Raw genomic sequence first — 24,478 nt, 5'->3', positions numbered from 1 at the left:
TGTTTGTATATCTTGCAGTAATGTCCTTTTGCAAATAAAGTCTTTACTGCAGCAATTCTGTCTCTGACTTTTTTTTAGAACTGTAACTGTACATTCTATAAAGCTACTCTGAGATGGTCATTCATTTTTTGTGACAAAATGCATGCATTTACTAAACCCAACAAAACAAAAATGTAGAGAGGCTTCAAAAGAAACTACAGTGCAAAACACAATCTCTGATCAATACAATATACTGTACTGTCCATTGTATAAGGGCAGACCTGTCACATAAAATAATGCAGTTTCTGTAATTTCAGCTGATGATAGTGTTTTTTTTTGTCATTGTGTTATGATTGACTAAATGTTCCTGTTGGAAGAGAACATGTGTTAGTGTTTTGAATAATTATTTGATTTTGAAACATGTTTGCAGTGTTTTGGTAGACATAGTGTATATTGTGTTAGTGTATTATTGTATTTTGAAAATTAGATTTGGAGTTTAGTTTACAATGTGTGATTTTGAGCATGAAATTAACCGTTTTGCCTATTGTGTGTTTTAGGTGTGTTGGTGTGTTAAGAGTTTAGGAAATTTGTTAAATGTATTGAAAAATCTGTCATAGCGATTGTAAAAAAACTGTAAAAGTAAATGCTGCTCTTTTAAACTTTATGTTGATCAAAGGATCTTGAAAATGTGTGACGCAGCACAACTGTTTCCAATGTTTATAATAATAGAAATGTTTCCTGAGCAGCAAATCTGCATATCAGAATGATTTCTGAATGATCATGTGACACTGAAGACTGGAGGAATGATGCTGAAAATACAGCTTTGCATCACAGGAATAAATTACATTTTACAATATACTGCAATAGTAAACAGCTATTTTAAATTGTAATGATATTTCACATTTTTTACTGTGTTTTTCATCAAATAAAAGGAGCCTTGGTGAGAGAAGAGACGCCTTTCTTATTTTTTATTTCATCAAAGCTGCCTGTCAGAATATATGCATGCTTAATTATTAGACAGGATTATGTGTGAGAGAGAGAAAAATATTTGTTTTGACAGTTTTAACATCTCACTTAAAACTATAAAACATGGATACACCAAGACACATACACACACACACACACACACACAAACACACACACACCCCAAGAGACACACACAAACATTCATGCTATTAAAATGAATTTTTCACCCAAAAAAAGGATTATTCACTGAAAATGTGCTCACCCTCAGGCCATCCAAGGTGTAGATGAGTTGGTTTCATCGTGGGAACAGATTTGGAGAAATTTAGTGTCCCATCACTTGCTCACCAATGAATCCTCTGCAGTGAATGGGTGCCATCAGAATGAGAGTGAGGCAGCTTTGTTCTACAAACATGCAGCTTTTTGCTTCACAACACATTAACTGCAGGGGTGGCGTTTCCGTATGGCAGACAGATATGTGCCGTGAAAAATTAACCAAAATTCATATCTCTATTATAATTCGTAATAATTATTTTAAATCAGAGGGTTTTACAAATATTTAACCAATGATACGTATTTAAAAGAGCTTGTCAGTAAAACTTCGTTACGCCATTGGATCCTCTATCGCTAAGCGAAACCTCGTCACTTTCCCCGCCTCCACTCAGATTGACGCGCGCGCACAGCAGGAGACAGATCTCCGCTTATTCGCAAAGCAAGGGTAAACACATAACTGTTTGAATAGTACAGCATTTTCTTTACTCAAACACCATGTCTGTAAAGGCTAATGTCTTTGTGTGTTTGAAGACTGGAGAAGTTTGCCATCTAGCCAATATACTTTTGTACGTTTTGAATATAAGCGCTTTATCGTTTAGTATATCATGAGACATTGGCCAAGTTTACTAAACAACAAGAAAAACCAAGCGCCCATATAGCAACAACAAACGTTATATAGCCTGTAAAAGGTGATGATAGCATATAATGTGCTGCATTTGCCTCAGATGCGGACAAAACACAGATCTCCTCATTCGCCGGCCAAAGACCTTGTTAACTACATTTGAGCTTGTTTTTCATAAAGCCTGATGTTAATTGCACGTGTCTGATACAATCAGATTGTTTGCCCCCCCCCCTTCTTTCCTTCCCCCTCCCTCTGTATTTTAGTAGAGTCATGAAACTGTTTTATTTGTCAACAACCATCAGACATCATATTGTGTTGCTTAAACTCAACAAACTACGAAAAATAACTCATATAGGCTAATACTCGCGAGGCGGCTTGATACGCGCGAGCTTTCAATGTGCCTTCTGCGAGGGCACATAGCCTAATATAGCATGTGGAGCGCGCGAGTACCAAATGGCTTAAAATACTTAAAAGGTGTGCAAATTATACATTTTTGTGACAATGCAACAATTACCCGATTAGTCAAGTCAAGTGACAGTTCTGTCAGCTGTCCCGATCGAAATGCGAGTGAGTCTTGTATCGCAGCTTGCAGCAGGTCGCTGAAGTGCAGACAAGATGCGCTGATGTCAAGCGCGCTCCGAGAGAGTTTATGTTTTCGAATGACTGATTGAATCTTGTTTGTGTGGATTTATTTTATTATTCAAACCTACAAGCTTTGTTGAATAAATTCAGGGATTTACCTCATTATAAACTTGAAAGCTGCGAGAATTATTAAAACCACATAAATGTAGGACCTGAGTAAATATAATTATTACACAGAGATTTGAAAAATAAAATTCCACAACTTTTACAAAACGTTTTTAGGCCTGGAAATTGTTGTTTTAAAATCGCATGGCATTTTCATGACCTTACAGACCCTAAATGCAACTGATGCACGCTCTTAAAATCACTTAAACTGCTCCAGCAATGTGATTGCGCGAATGTTCCGTTACCTCTCCTTCCTGTAATCACACGCCGGATCCGTTACCCCGCTTTGTTCCGGGACCTCGCAATTTACAAATTAAGCACTGATTAACTGATGGACTGGAGTGGTGTGAATTATTGTGTTGTTTTTATCAGCTGTTTGGACTCTTATTCTGACGGCACCCATTCACTGCAGAGCATCCATTGGTGAATAAGTGATGGAATGCAACATTTCTACAAATCCGTTCTGACAAAGTTGGATGGCCTGAGGGGTGAGTATTTTCATCACATTTAAATTTTTTTTAACACTTTTTTTTTAGCTTAGAGCCCCTGGTCACTGAATGATGACCGAATGATAATTTTTGAAAGAATTGTTCCTTTAAACTGTGGAAATGTGCATCTCAAATCTCAGTTGACACATACAGTAATCTAGAGAGAGGATGTAACCCAGAACATCCATGTGAAATGGATCTATCATTTCATAAAGAATAATTCATTTAGACTCAGTACACACAGACAGAGCAGAAAGGAAGCTGTTTGTGTGTGAGTGTGTGTCTTCAGGGTCAGTAAAGAGCCTCTGATCTTACAGCAGCTTTTAGCACATTCTCAAGCAGAACCCTCAGTCAGTCTCACAGATCACACTCATCCTTCTTTCATCTGCAGTTCTGTAATGAATAGTGTGCGTGTGTAAAGTGGTAATTCTGTGCAAAGCAGCAGCTGAAATGTCCTGTCAATAGCTGATCGACTTGTAGCACTCAATAAAACATGTCAGCTAATTAGAAGACACGTGGACCAATCAATCACTTTTAACCTCTCAACTTACCCTTATGACATTGTGATGTTACACGTCCGGAACAAGTGATCTGCAATCATACAGTACATAAAAAACACAAGATTATTTAATGTTTTTAAAAGAAGTCTCTTCTGCTCACCAAAGCTGCATTTATTTGATCAAAACACAGTAAAAATATTTTTAGCTCGTTCAGCCAAATGAAATATTGTCTAAATGAAATAACTTCATTAATTTGCACTGAAAATGAGTTAAAATGTTTCAGCCGCTTAATTCTTCTAATGTCCATATATATCTTTTATCATATTATTAATTAGGAAATTATTATGCAGCCAAAGATAAGTTATGAAAAACATGAATTCCCTTGTCACGTGACAGACGTAATAAACCAATCATTCATGACCAACCATCACTATATAAATCACACACTCCACATCTCAACTATTTTCTATGCACTGTTATACTGTCCATTGCACTAGTGTAAATGATGTTCATATGTTCATAGTTTCTGCTTATAGTACTTATTACATAATCCAATTATATCCATAGTACTGCCTGTATCTGTATATGACTGTATATTTGTAACATATTGTAGACACTGTTTATGCTGTACTTACTGCTTATTGCACTTCTGGTTAGATGCTAACTGCATTTCGTTGCCTTGTATCTTACATGTGCAGTGACAATAAAGCTGAATCTAATCTAATCTAATCTTAAACAAATAAAAGAGGAAACACTTCAGAGAATGAACTAGTTTTTTGAAGAGAATTTCCAGTTCCAGACGTATGTACTATTACATGGAATGGGTTTAATTCAATTTCACACAATATTTAAGACAGACAGCATCTGATTTTGAAATGTAAGGAGACAAAGACTAAACATGGCATGAGAGTGAATCTGTGAAAAGAGTTCATTAACAGCGGGTCATTAAGATGGTGATGCCTCGTTAAATACATTATCTTGACCTTGACACACACACACACACACACACACACACACACACACATACACACACACACATACACACACCCCCGGTCCCAGGTTAGTTTCTGATGCATCTTCTAAAATAAAAACAGACCCAAATAGTCAAGAGCTGACATACAGTAAGAGCTATGAAACAGCAAAGAGTTATCAAATTAATGTGGAGGAAAAAATATATACTTAAATAAAACTTAATATTGAGATATCTGACTTCAAAGACTTTGGGATCCTGGCATATCTGAGACATTCTGGAACTCAAGAGGAGACATACATGAGATTACTCTGGATTTTTATTCAGCAGAAATATGTGAGAAACAGGACATTTCAGCAAATGCCTTAATGTTTTGCTATCTGGAAGAAAATTTAAAAAGATGTTATTTGTGAAATTCTCTTCCTAAAGATACACATTTACACTGCAAACAAACCCAGTGTGTGTGTGTGTGTGTCATTCGTCAGTGTGTGACATCTGTCAATGTGTCCGACCGGATGAGACTGTTACAGTGGAAACAAATCTGTCTTTGATTTATCAATGCTATCAAAGACAGGGGTGAGTTTATCACTGTCCTGATAACACACACACACACACACACACACACACACACCATCAGCCGTATGGATCTGTGTCAGCAGAAATGGGGGGTCAGTTCTGGGATGGGGGTCAGTTCTGAGCGGGCGATATGTGTGTGATACACTAAAGCCAATCAAGCACCATTCAGTCATGTGATCAACCAGGAAAAGGATTCTGTTAACATAAAGTAACTGTCTGTATCTTTTTTGTAAGTTTTTAATCTTAGAGTTTAATCTTGCATTAGAAACCACAAGAGGGAGCCACAACTGGACTCTCCTGTTTGTTGAACGTTGTCTATGATCTAACTTTCTTGGCAGAAAAATGACACAAAGTATCTGATACAATGTACAGTCTCGGAAAGAAAGTTATTTTTAAGTAGTAATATGAGAAAGATGTAACGTTTAGCTTCATAGAGTACATTTATTTAATGATTCAGTTAAATTTATTTTATTAGGATAAACCCCTTGAGATGCATCATCTCGTTTTCAGATTCAGAAATCCAAACGTCCTTGTTAGTCCAAAAACATATTCTTTTAAAACCAACAGCAAAAATGACTCATTTTCTACTTCTTATTACTGATATATTCCTATAGTATTTATTAATATTTAGAATCTATATTCTAAATAAGTTTATATATATGTGTGTGTGTGTGTGTGTGTGTGTAAAAAAAACACACCTTTTCATTTTTTCAACTTAAAAGTTTCACATCTCATTCAATGTGTTATTTGTTGTTTATTTGTGAAGTTTGCTAGCAATTTCTGATAATTTATGGATTTTTTTTTGTTCAGTGTATTGTCTGTTCTAATCAAACTTTGTGTAAAAACTCAAATATGTTCAGTTTTGGCCACTGAAATCAGCGTCAGGAGAGAGTGTGTAGTAATCTGTTAATGTGTGTGTTGGCTTCTCATGATCACATGGTCAGCGCTGCATCGGGGTCACATTAATCCAGCGGTGCATAATCTCAATCCTAATCCCCGTCTCTCACAGATCACACACACACACACCCTTATATAAGAGAATGAACGACTCAACGGTGGATGTGGACAAATAAAAAACCATCTCTAAATTCATCACAGATCTTTTGAGCAGAGGGCATTTAATGTTAGTGACAGATGTGATGCGTGTCGTGTCTGTGACGTGTTTGTAAAACCTCAACAAACATCAGATTGTTTCAGGTCAGGTTTATCAGGCAGGAAAAAACCACCAGGCGTATGCTGTTACTATATTTCAGATAATATTTAAGTGGTTGCAAGCAATATTTCACCTAATAATATTTAAATATAATATTATAACTATTAATTACATAGTAATTATAAAAAAAAATTATAATTATAAAAAAAAAAAATTATAGTTTGCATTAGGACATTACACATTACATTAGTTAAATCTTTTTTTTTTTTTTTTGTTAACAACTGTTTATTGAATGTTCTTCTGTGAACAATAGTACAAAACAAAAAGCAACTGTGCAAATGGACAATTTTACTTTTTAATATAATATTATCCTACATGTATACTAACATTATATTTTATATATTTATTTTCATTTAAATTTGTTCTTTATTTTAAAATGCAAACTTTACAGCTTTACTAATAGTGTTTATTGTTTGAGGTTTAAATGAGTTTAATTCAACAGCACACTGATACCTGTTATATTCCCTTCAAATGTGCGCTCATTAAGTGTATTTTATTATTACTTATATACTATTAAACTTTTTATCAATTTATTAAAACAGCTTTTATTGAAACCAAGCTGCCAAAACAACTCGTTTTCTACTTATTTTTATTTATTAATTATTTTATTTATTTATTATTTACTACTAAAGTATTATAGTATTTATTATTATTTATAATTATCTTTTATTTTTATATTTTCAGTTTTCATTTAACAGATTTTGTTATGTGCTTCTGTCATTATTATTATTATTACTATTATTATTTTTTTATATTACTACATAGGTTTAGTTTTTCACAGAATTTTTTATTTGCTCTATATTTCTATATTTTTATTTGCTAGTTTTAGTTAATGATATAAACCCTGGACAGCCCATGGGAAACAGCGCAGAACATTCGGCCGTCACAGAAGTTGCACGAGTGTTTTAGCGTGTGCTCTGATGAGACGGACAGCTGAATAAACCATCAGACACACTGAAATCATCACCATCTCGTTATCATCTCTCAGGCTCGGCGTACCTGACAGTCAGGTGATCTCTCCTGACACACACGGGCACAAAGGATCGCCTGGCTTCCTCTCAGATCAGAACCGTCCTGGCACACACACACACACACACACACACACACACACACACACAGAGGGCGTTCCCAGCAGGCCTGTCAGGATGACCTTGCTTATCACAGCATGTCAGGAAACATGAACTCACTCACACACGTGATGAATCTTCTGATGAAAGTCTCCGAGCTCGGCCATCGTCTGCGACTGAAACGAGAGTGTGTTTGTGTGCTGTTTGCTGATACTCACTCTGTCTGTCTCTCCATCCTGATCAATCATCTCATCTGCTGAAGGAGAAAAAGACAAAAGAGAGAGAATGTGTGTTTTAGGGATGGAGGAGAGAGACTGCAGTGTGTTCTCACATGACAAAGAGAAACTTCACAAAGATTTGAGAGAAGAGAGGCGAAGAGAGGGATTCGACGGAAACATGCACAACATTTCTTTACTTGAACCTGATTAATCACAAGTGTTTTGAGATAAATCAAATGATCAGTTTTTAAAAATAGTGATAATATTTGTTTTAAATAAAATATATATTATAAAATGATTAAATTGTCATAAAAATTATTAACAAAATAATATAATTAAATAAATAAAATAAATTTTATTTAATTCCATTAAAGTATCTTTAATTTAATTTAGTTTAATTATTATTCTAATTAATTAAAAAAAAATGTAAAAGTTTGGGGTTGATAAGATTTTCAAATGTTTTTGAAAGACATTTCTTCGCTCAACAAGGCGTCACTCAACATTTGTTTGATCAAAAATAATTATAATAAAAAAGTATAATAAAATAAATATGATATAACAAATAAATAATTTAAAATAAGATCAATAAAACATTCATAACTAAATATCAATAAACATATGACATTTCTAACAGAACAATATGTATTTATAATTGTATCAATTAAAAAACATTATACACTATATACAGTATATATACATATATATATATATATATATATACACACACACACACACACACACAGTGTATGTGAGTGTTTTTGAAAAAAATAAACAGTAAATATTGTAAAAACTGTAATATTCTGAAATACACATATTAGTAAAAAATATATATAATTACTGTAATATAATATAAGTAATAAAATAAGTATAATAATATAATATAATATAATATAATATAATATAATATAATATAATATAATATAATATAATATAATATAATATATGAAGCAAAACTGTATAATGCAGTGTAAAATTTCATCCCTTTTGCACCAATCTAATGTTTTCTGAATGTCGTTTGGGACAGATTCAGTTCAAGCTTCAGCTTCTCTCTGGATATCATCACGAGAGAAACTTTTATCAGTGACATCTGATGTATTCATCACTTGCATTCAGTAACCTCAACACACTTCCAGCCGAGTCACCTTGCACTGACATTCACCCCACCATAAAAGCATGCACTGCCCTCTTCTATAACCACACGTGTGTGACATTATTGACATTATTCAGTTAACATATTAGTTTCATGCATTTAGAGTTCCAGTATCTGATAATAAAAATGCATCTTATCCCCACAGCAATGCATAAGTGGGTGTAGAGGGATGATGGGTATAGAAGCATGATTCTGCCATGGGATGAAAAAAAAATGTAATTGCAACATTTTAGCTCACATTTGAGACTTTTTCTTCCCCCTTACAGTACTTTTTTCTCACAATTCTGAGAAACAAAATCTAAATTGCTAGATATAAAGTCAGAAATGTGAGTTATAAACTGAGATTTACAAGACAAGTCTTAATTCCTTGACAGAAATTGCGTAAAAAAAATCTGAAGTGTGAGATAAAAAGTCACAATTATTGTTTTTTTTTTTTTTTTTTTTTTTTTTCATGACAGAAACAGGCTTCCATGAGTTTATAGGATTTTAGTTAAGTTTAAAACATCCCAGCTAACAGAAACATATTATAAGAACATTCTGCTGACGTTCACATTAAGTTATAAAAACATTATTTATGAATGTTCTATGAATGTTCAAAATACCCCAAAATGCTTTACAAAGTGTTTTTTTGATGTTAATGGAATGTTTCAATGTATCATTTTGCAAACTTCCTGGAATTTTACTTTTGAATGATGTCTGAAGATTTTAAAAAGTTTAAAAAACGTTTAACATTTAAAGAAATGTTAGACATATATCCAACTGAAATGTTTAAGGAAAAAATAAACATTCCATGGATGATGTTTTTGTGCTAATGATTTGAGAACATTATTAAAGAGCAGATAACCTTGGCAAAACGCTCTGTTAGCTGAGACACACACACCTTCAGGGAAACTGAATACTGTACATCCATGTGTGTCTCTGTGCAATTAAACAAAAACTAAACACTATCATGTGTGTGTATGAATGTCTAGTGAACGTCACCTCCCACATCATTGTGTGTATCCTAACTAACACACCGCTATACTGTATGTGTGTGTGCAGCTTGTTTTGTTGCAGAAAGTCTGGTTAAACCAAGGGAATGTTTGATTTAGGGGCCTTTATGAAAGTCTGCGTGTGCGTGTTTGCCAACAGATGTAAAATATTCCTCCTCCTGCGCTAATTATCAACCCTGAACTGCAAGCAGAGACAGACCACGTGTGTGTGTGTATGTGTGTGTGATTCGCTTCTCTCCGCAGGCAGGGACGCCCTCTACATTACACAATCCTCTACACACACACCATAACCCAGAATTTATTTAATTAACAACAGCTCAGGCCCAAAACTAATGAGCTCTCTCTCTCACTCAAAGTGTGTGTGTCAAAGTGAAGGAATCTAGCAGAGGAAACACACTCTCTGAAATCGAAATGCTACGGCGAGTGAAATCATTAAACTGCCGAAAGAGTGACAGGAGAAAAAGATGAAATGATGAAGAGGATGGTGGGGAAGGATGAAAAGAAAAGGCCTTGTGTGTGTGTGTGTTTGAGAGATTATTTAAGGACAGATTCTCTGGTGCAGTCATTCAGGGATGAGGCAACTATTTGAAACTGCTCCCAGATTTTAAATGAGCGAGAGACAGACAGAGAGAGAGAGAGAGAGAGAGAAAGAGAGAGAGAAAGAGAGAGAGACATACTAAAGCACACAGATGTGAAACATAATGTAATCATCATCATCATTACTCCAGTCTTCAGTGTTACATGATCTTCAGAAATCATTCTGATATACTGATTTGTTGACTCATAATCAAGAAACATTTCTGATTATTATCAATGTTGAAAATAGTTGTGCTGATGAATATTTTTGTGTAAACCTTGATACATTAATTTTTTTCAGGATTCTTCGATGAATAAAAAGTTCAAAAGAACAGCATTTATTTTGCAATAGAAATCTTTTGTAGCATTATAAATGCATTATAAAGTCACTGGTAAATTTACTGCAAGTAATTTCTTTGAAAACAAAAAAATTAATCCCACAAGGAAATGAGGAATGCATTGTGTCATGAATTGCGTTTAATTCACTGTATTTCTGTAAGACCTGTCTTTTTTTAAACCATAAGAAATGATCTATGCATTGCGTAGAAAGAATCCTTTGTATTCACATATCTTCTTGTGCACATGGGCCTAAAGAAAATATGCATTAATTGACAGAGAAGTGAACAACTGTGGGTTTTTGTGTGCATGTTTTAGTATGCAAGTGTGTATATATGCAAAATGTTGAGTGTTTACTATGCATCACAATGACACTGACAACATAATCACCATCAGAATCAATCTGTCTTTCTCAAACACACACACACACACACACACACACACACACACACACACACACTGAACTGTGCCGTTGAGTGCATAACACTCTTGTTTGTTCTGGTTCATGTCACATCAGTTCTTTCTTTTCCCAACAGACTAAAACACACACACACATACGTGGCCATGTGCTGGAGCAATGATCCATCATTCTCAGGTGAGCGCGAGTTCGGCTCTCTTTCTCTTACATACTTTATCCATACAGGCTCCTGGACTGCATTAGCAGATCAGACTCAGTCCTTCTGTCTAGGAAAGAGAAATCACAAACAAGGTCTTTATTTTCTCATTATTTCGTTTGCATAAATTATATTCAATATGATATACAGTATACCGGAAAAAAATGCTAACATTTTTTGCACATAAATTTCGAGTAAATTTCACAAACAATCTTAAAGAAACAGCAAATTACACATGAATTATTAAGTAGTAAGTTATCATTTTTTTTTAAGTATTTTTGAAGTATTATCAAAGTATGTTTAACAATAAATTACTATTTCAGTCTTTCTGCTTCATATTTTCACTTTTAATAGAGTGTGTTACTTTTGTTATTATATCTAAAATTAATTGATCAATTGTTTCTTTTTCAGTGTATCTGTATTTTTTTAAATACTTAATTAGTGCTTTAATTGCCATGGAAATAATGTCACAATTAAAAAATCTTAGAGACTTAGTTTCTCCATGCACATTTTTTTATTTGTTATTATTTCTATTCCAAACTCTTTTCTCTGTTTGTATGTCAACACTTTTCTCATTTCTGTCTATTTTTATCTCTTCCAAAGCAATTTAAAACACAGATGAAATTTAAAAAGCAGCAGATCTGAGAACTCTAAGTCTCTTGAGATATGAAAGAGATTAGAAAATTTCTAATCAGATCTAGTGAATGTGCTCTCATAAAAAGAAACCAAACTGTTCCAGAACTGCTCATTCAAAGCAGATCCATCAACCATTATAGAGGCAGTTTCACAACACTCAAACTCAACTGATCTGTCACCGCACCACAATGAGAGCAGCTCCAAACCGCAGAGAAGCTCTCGATGCCAATCCTGGATCAGATTTCTATCTGAGCAACTAATGCACGATCAAGACTTTCTACCAGTGCTTTCAGAGCACCAGCACAGAAACCTGCTAGAGAACTAGAAAATTAAAAAGGTTCTAGTCAAACAGTACAATCTTTTTGGGTTCTAATTGGAACCTTCATTTTTTAGAATCTTTAGAGCATCTTCTCTTTAGAATTCTCCCTTGTTTTGTGACTTTGAAGTTTTTTCAAATGCATTTGAGCTGAAATCGATCTGTGCTGTTGTACCTGTGAGCATGGTTGTGTGGGTTGGGTTTCTCGGTCTAAAGAGAGCAGCAAACATCTGGCCGACTGATTGAAAGAGCTCTGTGGACCTCTTTCCCCACTAATGAGCGTTTACTGCCTGGAAAACAAACCTACATACACTACAAATACACAGACATACAAACATACACAGAGTAAAGGCGTAAAGTAAAGGCTAGTAGGGCTGGAAGATATAACTATATATATATATATATATATATATATATATATATATATATATATATATATACATAGAGTATATATATTAGGGGTGTAACGGTATGTGTATTCGTACCGGACCGTTTCGGTACAGGCCTTTCGGTACGGTGCACGTGTGTCAAGCTGTCTGGTCTCTGTGTCCCTGGTCTCACTTCCCCATAGGCACCTCACCGTAGGCACTACAATTCCCACAAAGCCTTGTCCCTTCATCACAGTAATTGCACTCTTGTTAATTGCTCTCAGGTGTCTTCACTTGATAGTCATTACCCTGCCTATATTAACCAGTCTTTTCTGTTTGTCTTCATGGAGTCCTTTTTTTCCGTCACCCAGTTTCCTCGGCTTCCGAGTTCCTCGTCTTCCAAATTCCTGTTCCTGTTCCCGTTTCTTCCCTGTTTGTTTGTCGTTTGGATGGATTTATGGTTTTGACCCCTGCTTGTTGATTTCTGATTTGGATTACCCATTAAAACCCACACTGCGATTGGATCTCTTGTCTCCTGTGTTTCCCTGGGTCTCCGATCGTAACAGAAGGACTCCATCCAAGTTCGAGATCCAGCGGTGTGGGACTTCATTCCCGTTCCCCAGCCAGTATGGTGGAGCGGAGGGCGAAATATTTAAAATTAACCACCCTCTGCCAAGAGGGCAATGAGGTGGGTGCCATGGCACATGTGTTCTGGACCTTGGTGTATGGTATGGGATATAATGAGGCGGCCCTTAAGGACATTTTGAACACCGGTCTGGATGAACCGGTACCTCGCATGGAAATGGAACAGTTGGACGCGTTTGGGTTCTGGGAATTCATTTTCTACTTACAACATCGGTCTCCGTGGAATACCCCAGCCACTCCTGTCTCTCCCGGTGGGATGGCCGATTCTAGACCGGGGTCTACAAACAGGAGGACCGCCAGCCCAGCGCCACAGCATTCAAACGCAGCTCCTGTCAGCATTTAAACAGACCTTTGCTCTTAACTCCGATCGGTCCAACGCAATAACGAAATCTGAGCAGGTCTAAAAACTGAAACTGTTGATGCTGCACTTTACACTTTGGAAAAGTTATATATATATTTAAAATATGAGCAGGCCTACATTGGGATTGGTAATGCTGCACTGTAATCATAGTTTATTTATTTTTATTTTTCATTATATTTTATTATATGATATTGGTTTGAGACTGAGAGTATTTTATTTAGTGGAGAACTTTGCAGCAGTATTTTATTTCCTATTCTTTTTTTATTTTACATATATTTTATTAAAAAGTATTTAAAAAAAGTTGTAAACAAATTGTTAAAAAAAAGTTTATAGTAATAAACAACTTGCAGTTTAATGTTTGCATTTCTTTCCCTTACTGTACCGAAAATGAACCGAACCGTGATATATATATATATATAAAAGTATTGGTTAGTATAATACAGTATATGTAGCAATGCGTTTATATATATATATATATATATATATATATATATATATATATATATATATATATATATTAGTGCTGTCAACGTTAACGCGTTAACGCATGCGATTAATTTTTGTCTGGTTTAACGTGTCAAAATATTTAACGCAATTAACGCAGCATCGGTAATTTCTGCCATCCGTTGGCTAGCTTTACATTATATGATCACGCTCTTATTCATTTAAATGCTTTTAAACATTTCAAGCGCGGCAAGACAAAAGAGAATGCGCTGTCTGTGAATGCCCTTATGTGACACATACACACGTAGGCTACACACACACACACACACACACAATGCATAGACAGGGCGCCAGAATCCAGTTCTCTTAAGCGCTTGAACTAACAATAAACATCCCAAAGTGCCAGTTTTGTCGATTATCCTCATAAGAGCAATCTTAAATGATTTATATAAAGTCTAAAATGAACAAAAAGAGTTGTGAGAGAATGAGGCGAGATCCATAGAAAGTAAACGGTGAGATCCGCGTGCCTGTCTGCTCTTAAAGGGACAGCAGCCAATAAAGCTTCCTGTCAGTAAAGTTAAAGAACAAAGGGAACAGAGAAAATGACTCGCTGCTCTTGACTAAATAACTTTTGTAGCTTTAATAAGGATTAACTATTTAATTTATAGTTTATGCAATGCAGACTGCATATAACTTTGATAACTTTATTAAATTTCTGTATATTTCCTAACTGTTAAGACAGGAAGGGCAGGAGTAAACATGACATTTATTATGGGTTTATGTTAGCATTGTTTTAAGTTTACTTAAATTAAAAACTGTTATATTTTTGAAGCCTAATAATAAATGTAAAAAAAATATATATATATCAGTATCAGTATATATCAGTAGCTGTATTAATATCGGTAATACAGTAATACTGGCTAATACAGTAATAAAAAGATGCCATTTAAACAAGTATTTAAAATATACTGTCTTTATGTTGTTTCTACATTAATTTGATTAACTGTGAAATTATTACATTAAAAAATATATTAAAAACGTACAAAAACATTTCTTTTTTATTGCGATTAATTGCGATTAATCACAGAAAAAATGTGTGATTAATCTAGTTAAAGTTTTTAATCGATTGACAGCACTAATATATATATATATATATATATATATATATATATATATAAAACCCCTAGATATATTAAAAAAAATAAAAAATAAATCACTCTGAATGATTTCCATTACTGACTATACGCACACAAGCACACTTTAAAATTCACTCAGAGATTCACAGTAGATTAAAAAATAAATAATAATAATAAATAAAAAAACATTATCAAAAACACTTCTGTAAACACTCAAGACACAAGTGAATCGTTGAATCAAAGTTTCGAATCGATTCTTTGAAAGACTGAAACTTAAATTCAGAGATGCTTTTAAGGAATTTTAAGATTTGCTGAAAATTTAGAGTGTGTTTCTTCATCAGAACAATTTTGGAGAAAATCTGGAATACATCACTTTTCCACCAATGGATGATCTGCAGTGATTGGGTGCCGTCAGAATGAGAGTCCAAACAGCTGATAAAAACATCATAATAATCCACAAATAATCCACAACACTCCATTCCATCAGTTAACATCTTTTGAAGCCAAAAGTGTTTAAAAGAAACAAATCCATTATAAAGGCATTTAAGAACTTTCTAGCCATAATATTGCTTTCATCTGAATCAGGAGAGAAATCTGCACATATCATGCACTGTTTATAAGTCAAAACAGTTTAAAACCATTCTAAACAAATATTTGGGTGGGTTCTGATGTAAAAGGACAACAGGAGATGGACTTTGTCACTGGAGGAAGCGTTATTATGGATTATGGACTCATATTTTAGCCAGAAGTGACCAAAGTTTAAACGCCTTGATGGATTTGTTTCTTACAAACACACAGCTTCTGGCTTTACAAGACATTAACTGATGGACTGGAGGGATATGGATAACTTGTGGATTATTGTGATGTTTTTATCAGCTGTTTGGACTCATTCTGACGGCACCCATCCACTACACTGTAAGCAAGTGATGCAATGCTACATTTCTCCAAATCTGATAAAGAAAGAAACTCATCGACATCTTGTTTGGCCTGGTTAAATTTTCAGCAAATATCCCTTTTTGTGTAAACTATTTCTTTAATGTCCAAATAAAGCATGGATTACAACAAAACCTTGACAAAATAAATAAAATAACAAAATCTTCACTAATATATAGACGATATCTGATTTATAGTGTGGAACTAATTGCTGGTTTTCCGATTACTAGATGCTGCTGTCTTACTGTGGATGGATGTCACGCAGTCACAACAGCCTTTCTTCACACCCACAGGAAACAGGATATGCACAAGACAAACTTTTAAGTGATGAACTTCTCACCGTAGTTTGATGTTCAGACCTGTTACAAATAAAAAAAAAAGGTGTTAAAGAAAAATAGCAAAAGAACTTTTAAATCCCAAGTCATTTTTGAAGCATTTTTGACACAATGACACTTATCAACACCTGCCATGAGCCAAAAATCACTCAAAGTCTTTGCTTAAGATCTCAGCGTGCGTGTGGAGGAAAAGATTGGAGAGGTTCATAGACGAGAAGACAAGCCAAAAAACAAATATGGTGAGTAATTACAGACAACATGGACAAAAAAACACAGTAGATTCCCCTTAGAATTCAGTGAAAGATCAAACGTCTCCTTTGAACAATGTTAGACTGAAGAGAAGCACTATTAATAATATACAAGCATATTTTGTAAAACCAAAACAGAAAAATTACAGAATACCCATCCTTATACAAATGTTTAACAGATGTAGGCCGTCACACATCAAAATTTGTCTTGCTTTTGTTCTTCTTCAAAGAAAATTTCCTCTTCAATTAAACTGCTGTTGATCACAAAAGAAAATAATTGAATGAAAAAAAAAATCACATTTACAGTAATGCACTTTTAATGGTAGTTTTCAATGCACAGATGTTAGGCTTGCATTTTTGTTTAATTTTTTTAAAATATATTTATATTATTCCTCTATGGAAAAATTCAGCAAAGTGCATAAATAATTATTTTACTAATGGTGCAACTGTAATAAGTAAACTAGTTTTATTTTCAGTAAAATGTAACACTAATATTTTCCTGAAGATAGTTTGAAACAATCTATTTCTCTCTCTCTCTCTCTCTCTCTCTCTCTCTCTATATATATATAAAATAGATAACATAAAAATAAAGCAATTCATAAACAGTATTTTGCACAGTTGCATCCATTTCTAGTATGCTTACACTTATAGTGCAGAAAATATTGAGATGCATTGTACTGTAAATGCAATATTGTAAATGCAACTTTTGATTTCACAAACTGATGTTGAAATTACTGTCTTTTGAAAAAATAGCATGCTTTATTTTGTGTACATGAAAGGCAGTACAGAATATGGTGTATAAATACTGTAAAAAATACACTATAGTATTTAAATAATATAACATTATGAATGAAAAAGATAATATGATTTCATTTTTTTTGTACACCATGAAGAAATATTTTTCAAATTGTAAATAAAACAAATATAACTCCATTACATTTTACAAGAAAATACTATTTTTGTAGAAAAAGTAGTGCTATTTTAGTATCACTGAGATTTTATATTATTATAGTTTTATTAACATTTTGTATTAGTATTTATTTGAATCTTATTTTATTTCAGTTTATTTCCATGGTTTTAGTTTTAGTTAACTATAATAATCTTGAGACAGAGCTGTTTTTGATATTCATGAAATTATGGCCATTATAAAATGAGACTGGAGACACTCTCACTGTGTGTGTGAGAGAGAGAAAGAGTGCATGTGTGTGTGTTTGGCACTAGAGCAGGTGCGCTGGGATCTCCTGTGTCTACAGGAACAGCCTGAGGGCTGAGCGTGATGTCTTGATACAGCGATCACACACACACACACACACACACACACACACACACACACACACACACACACACACACACACACACACACACACACACATACACACACATACATACACATGCACACGCTGTGCTTAAACAGGTGCTTTAACAGCTTTAACACTCCCCAAACGATGGTGTTAGAGCCCTGGGCCGTTAGCCGTTATCACACATGCCGTAAAGACTGATTGTTAATCGCAGTAAGCTGAAGCGTGGAAATGTGGGCTATGATGCCACACTCACACACACTCACAGGAAGTGACAGTGATTGAGTGTGTGTTGTGTCTAAACAGCAGGGAACATCATTGATAAAAGACTGGAGTAATGCAGATGACTCGACGCGCACACACACACACACACACACACACACACACAGCGGATCTGTTCCAAGACCTGGTGAGCTACCTTCATAGGCAGCATCTTAACTAAAGAAATGGTGACTGATTTGGAACAGGCCACAAGACAAACAGTGCTTCAAGCTATAAATTACTCTCTTATGAGCAAGGAAATACACAGCATACACAAATATTGCATGCAATGTTTCATTTTAATAAGGTCAAACAAGTTTTTAGGCGATGCTTTTTCAACATTTCTCTTTAGTACTCTATTAAGGATAAATGTGATGTTGCCTTTGATTTTAGCCATCTTAGTATCTTTATCTATCTACCTACCTACCTACTTACCCACCTACCCATCCATCCATCCATCCATCCATCCAATAAATCAGCGAGAAAGGTTGATCATGAACTGTAGTGCAGCATCAGGAATGACATTCACTCTAAAGTTAAAATAAAATAATTAATCCCATACAGTTCTATATAAAAAAACAACAAATATGAGTAATATTCGAGAGCATGAACATAAGAAATCTGTAAATTCCCCTCAGAAAACTAAATGTTGAATATTATAGTTTAAAGTTTGTTTAATAAATACACACACACAATAAGAGAACATCTTCCATTGAATAAATGTTATATTTAGGTTGTTGCACACAGGTTTTTGATTCATGCATTCAGACAATGACAGATGTTAATGACTGTAACTCCACTGTTATTTACAAAACTAATCCTATCTTAATGCTTATGGTGGCTTAAAATGCTGCCTATGTCGGCAGCTCACAGGTTTGGAAGAGATCCACAGAAAGAGAAATGTAGTGATCACACCGCTGTCCTGTCACACGCAGTAATAATCCGACAGCTGTACACTAGACCCTTCCAGCAAGGGCAGAAGCTTCTGCATGTGTTACTACTTATGCCAAAAATGACACCAAACAGAAGAACAAGCTGATCATGACAGATAGTGAGACGGGAAAAGGGGGCCGAAGAGAGTGAGACAGAGAGATGAATGGATAAGCTGTACTGATGGAGGCCTTCAGGGACGGTTCTGCTCATCTGTCACATAAGGAAGGATAAAAAGAACAACTGTTCCAGAGAGAAAGTGTCACTTGGCTCCGACTCCCTTCCTGCGACGCACGGATGCAGCAGCTGCTCTGATGTTCCCTGCACACGGATCACATCCCTGCCAGGAATCTTGAGGAAAACTCCTCCTCTCACCTCCAGCGGTCACTTATGTGATCGGTAACCCAATGGAGCATCAGCACACAAAGATCTCAAACTGAACTCTTAATCACAGAAACACAGAGGAGGAGCTTCAGCACTATCTATCACTCTATCGATCCATCCACCATCCATCCATTTATCCCTCTATTGTTCTATCCATCCATACTTCTTTTCAATCATCTGTCTATCTATTCCTCCATCTATCTATCTATCTATCTATCTATCTATCTATCTATCTATCTATCTATCTATCTATCCATTCATCCTCAATCCATCCATCCAACTGTTGCCTCTCCAGCCATCCAGCCATCCTTCATCCCATCTATCCACCTTCCATCCATCACTTTATCCATTCATACATCCATCATTCATCCATCATTCTATCCATCCATCCATCTATCTATCTATCCATCCACCATCCTTCCATCATTCTATCCCAGGGATCCTCAAATCTTGTCCTGGAGGACCAATGTACTGCAGAGTTTAGCTCCAGTCCTGATCAAACTCAGCTACTGTGATTTTCTATTGATCCTGAAGACATTGATTAACATGCACAGGTCTGTTTGATTAGGGTTAGAGCTAAACTCTGCAGGAAAAGGGATATCGTGGCCAAATTTGAGGATCCCTGCTTTATCCATTCATCCACAATCCATCCATCAATTTATCCATCCATCCATCCATCCATCCAACGATTGCCTCCCCACCCACCACTTTATCTATCCATCCATCATTCTATCATCTTTTCATTCCCATCCTTTGTTCTTTTCCTTCATTTATCGTCTGTCTATCCATCATTCCTACATTCCTCCATCCATCTGTCTATCATTCTATCTATCATTTCATTCATCCACAATCCATCCATCCATCTACTGCATCTCCATCTATCCATCCCTCTAACATTCTATCCATCCACCCAGCCATCCATCCATCCATTCATCCATCCATCCATCCATCCATCCATCCATCCATCAGTGATTGGTGACCCAATGGAGCATCAGCACAAAATCATCCTGAACTGAACTCTTAACCACTGAAACATGGAAGAGGTATTTCAGCACTGTAACTTTAGTCAAGCAGCAAATGTCATCTAACCAAACATTTTAAACATTTCCTCATTATAGAAAAAGATCTGTCATGAAGAGTAAACTTACAGTGATGCCAGTCATGTTAATGAGAGAGATGTTTGCTGTCTGTCGTTAGTGGTGTGAAACAGAGAAAAACCTTTCTTCTTGCTCTGCTGAAAGACACGATGCACCAATTACTTGACTTATCACTGGTGGCCAAACAACATAAAACTGATAATATTACATTATGTGCATGTCTTGAAAATGGTTACTATGGTAACAGCCTCAGTTAGACCCTAATGAGTGACGCCCCACAGGTCATGAGTTTAAGCTCCACCCACAGATGATGTCAGCTTATTCCGTTATAAAATAATTTTTTCAAAAGGACCAGTGTAACATAAAATCATTCTGTAGTCATATATCATTTATCAACATCATAAACAGTTCAGATTTTTAGGTTGGTATAAAGCACAAGGCCCCCCCACCCACCACACACACACACACACACAAATAAATAAATACAAAATAAATAAAGCTCATAAAAAAAACATGTCACAAAAAGAGTAAATAGTATATCTAGACATTTACCATTATTCATAGCAGTTTAAAATAAAATAAAATATATTTCCAAGATTATGAGATCATTATAAAAAATAAAATGCCAAAAGAGAATAAATTTATATCAAAACATTTCCCATTTTATCAATATCAGTAAAAAAAAAAAAACTTTTCTGTGAACACAACTGACATTATAAAATCAAACCAATCCTACACTGGTGCTAGAATAAGTGTACGTTACTCCAGGATTCCTGAAGAACACGTGTTTGTACTGTAAGTCAAATGAGTTAACAACACAAACATGCTGTACAGATCTTTCTGAAGAAGCGTGTGTGTTGGGGATCTGTTGTTAAAGAAAGTGTGAAATGGTCAGGGTTTGGGGAAAAGGCCACTAATCAATCATACAAGGACAAGCACTGATCCATTTATATCTCTCTGAGTAAGCAAAAACCAGCACACGCTCAAACACACCTAGAGACACAATACTAAACAAATACAAAAACCCTTTAAACAATGCAAACACATGCACATAATTAAACACAACAACACACATTTATGCATGTTCCAACACACACTCACAAACACTGGAGTTTCTGAAAGGCACCTCTAAATGTTCACATCGATCGCTGAAATGCAAGGTCATCATAATGATTACCCTCAGCCATATTCAGCCAACTGGAAGAACTGGGTGTTTAAAGAGAGTATTGGGTCATTTACTGTTCATGGACTGTACAATGTCCAAGTCATCTGTGAAAAGATGAACAAACATCTATATACTGTATGTTAGTTAACGTACTTGGACCAGTAGGCAACGACATGCAAACAAATGCTCAGAACACCCGAGGAACTGAGCAAGACACTACAACCCGAATTCCGGAAAAGTTGGGACGTTTTTTAAATTTTAATAAAATGAAAACTAAAAGACTTTCAAATCACATGAGCCAATATTTTATTCACAATAGAACATAGATAACATAGCAAATGTTTAAACTGAGAAAGTTTACAATTTTATGCACAAAATGAGCTCATTTCAATTTTGATTTCTGCTACAGGTCTCAAAATAGTTCGGACGGGGCATGTTTACCATGGTGTAGCATCTCCTTTTCTTTTCAAAACAGTTTGAAGACGTCTGGGCATTGAGGCTATGAGTTGCTGGAGTTTTGCTGTTGGAATTTGGTCCCATTCTTGCCTTATATAGATTTCCAGCTGCTGAAGAGTTCGTGGTCGTCTTTGACGTATTTTTCGTTTAATGATGCGCCAAATGTTCTCTATAGGTGAAAGATCTGGACTGCAGGCAGGCCAGGTTAGCACCCGGACTCTTCTACGACGAAGCCATGCTGTTGTTATAGCTGCAGTATGTGGTTTTGCATTGTCCTGCTGAAATAAACAAGGCCTTCCCTGAAATAGACGTTGTTTGGAGGGAAGCATATGTTGCTCTAAAACCTTTATATACCTTTCAGCATTCACAGAGCCTTCCAAAACATGCAAGCTGCCCATACCATATGCACTTATGCACCCCCATACCATCAGAGATGCTGGCTTTTGAACTGAACGCTGATAACATGCTGGAAGGTCTCCCTCCTCTTTAGCCCGGAGGACACGGCGTCCGTGATTTCCAACAAGAATGTCAAATTTGGACTCGTCTGACCATAAAACACTATTCCACTTTGAAATAGTCCATTTTAAATGAGCCTTGGCCCACAGGACACGACGGCGCTTCTGGACCATGTTCACATATGGCTTCCTTTTTGCATGATAGAGCTTTAATTGGCATCTGCTGATGGCACAGCGGATTGTTTTTTACCGACAGTGGTTTCTGAAAGTATTCCTGGGCCCATTTAGTAATGTCATTGACACAATCATGCCGATGAGTGATGCAGTGTCGTCTGAGAGCCCGAAGACCACGGGCATCCAATAAAGGTCTCCGGCCTTGTCCCTTACGCACAGAGATTTCTCCAGTTTCTCTGAATCTTTTGATGATGTTATGCACTGTAGATGATGAGATTTGCAAAGCCTTTGCAATTTGAGGTTGAGGAACATTGTTTTTAAAGTTTTCCACAATTTTTTTACGCAGTCTTTCACAGATTGGAGAGCCTCTGCCCATCTTTACTTCTGAGAGACTCTGCTTCTCTAAGACAAAGCTTTTATAGCTAATCATGTTACAGACCTGATATCAATTAACTTAATTAATCACTAGATGTTCTCCCAGCTGAATCTTTTCAAAACTGCTTGCTTTTTTAGCCATTTGTTGCCCACGTGCCAACTTTTTTGAGACCTGTAGCAGGCATTACATTTTAAATGAGCTAATTAAGTGGATAAAAGTGTAAAATTTCTCAGTTTAAACATTTGCTACGTTATCTATGTTCTATTGTGAATAAAATATTGGCTCATGTGATTTGAAATTCCTTTAGTTTTCATTTTATTAAAATTTAAAAAACGTCCCAACTTTTCCGGAATTCGGGTTGTACATGCAAAATCATTGTTTTTTGGGGGATTAAGATTTTGGACTGTTTTACTTTCATAACATGTATTTTTATCAGACTAGTTGAAAGAAAACATCCAAAAATACACATTTAAGTGTTTATTTTATTAAATATTGTCTATTTGCCTCTGTAGATTTCAACTATAATACATATCTTTAAAAGATTTTTTCGTCCACTTCAGCAGCACCTACATTCACTAAACTTTACAGTTTTATTCCTAGTCTGAAGGTTTTATCCAGTGTTTGGATTAATGTTCTGGAAATGTATGCATATAAATTCATAATTAATTATATAATGCTCTCCTTTGATTATTTAAAAATAAATATTAGGAAACTTGCAATGCAAAACAATTGTCTTAATGAACTGTGATTAATCAAATAGTGAAGTATGGTGGCATCGATTTCAAATGTAAAAATAAACAAATAAATGAATAAAATCTTCACCCTGTCTGTGGTGTCTTTCCTTAAACATGACTTACATTTTAATATATAAAATAACAATCAGAATTTCTAATCTAATACACAAAGATCTAGTTTATATGTTACAGCCATTCTTCTCTGCCTCTTATTCTCTAGGCATTTCCCCAATTTTTTGCCTTCATCTCTCTCTTTTGCCCTCTGTCTGCTTTAGAAGAACAATGTATCCGTGGTGAATAAATTAGTTTTACTTTGCAGCCCCTCCCCCGGGGCCCTACATCCCATAATTATAAGTCTGTTTAACATGGTAACCATTGCTATGCCAATGCTTCGCTGGCTCTCTCTTATGTGCTTCATGTTATAAGTGTGACAGCATTGTCC

The 24,478-nt window shown here is 35.3% G+C and overlaps 1 long non-coding RNA gene across 1 annotated transcript; it reads right to left on the bottom strand.

The window, feature by feature from the left end:
- Positions 1 to 11,784: 11,784 nt before the first annotated feature.
- On the bottom strand, positions 11,785 to 20,893 carry LOC132116628 (uncharacterized). Its single transcript, XR_009425668.1, has 3 exons — positions 20,728 to 20,893; positions 16,369 to 16,482; positions 11,785 to 12,548 (listed from the first exon to the last, which is right to left on the bottom strand). It is a non-coding gene; the product is annotated as an uncharacterized LOC132116628 (long non-coding RNA).
- Positions 20,894 to 24,478: the final 3,585 nt, after the last annotated feature.

The sequence above is a fragment of the Carassius carassius genome, chromosome 36 (assembly GCF_963082965.1).
Source record: "Carassius carassius chromosome 36, fCarCar2.1, whole genome shotgun sequence".
Classification (NCBI taxonomy): domain Eukaryota; kingdom Metazoa; phylum Chordata; class Actinopteri; order Cypriniformes; family Cyprinidae; genus Carassius; species Carassius carassius.
The sequence above is the reverse complement of the archived record's forward strand: the minus strand, read 5'-3'. Positions and strand labels throughout refer to the sequence as shown.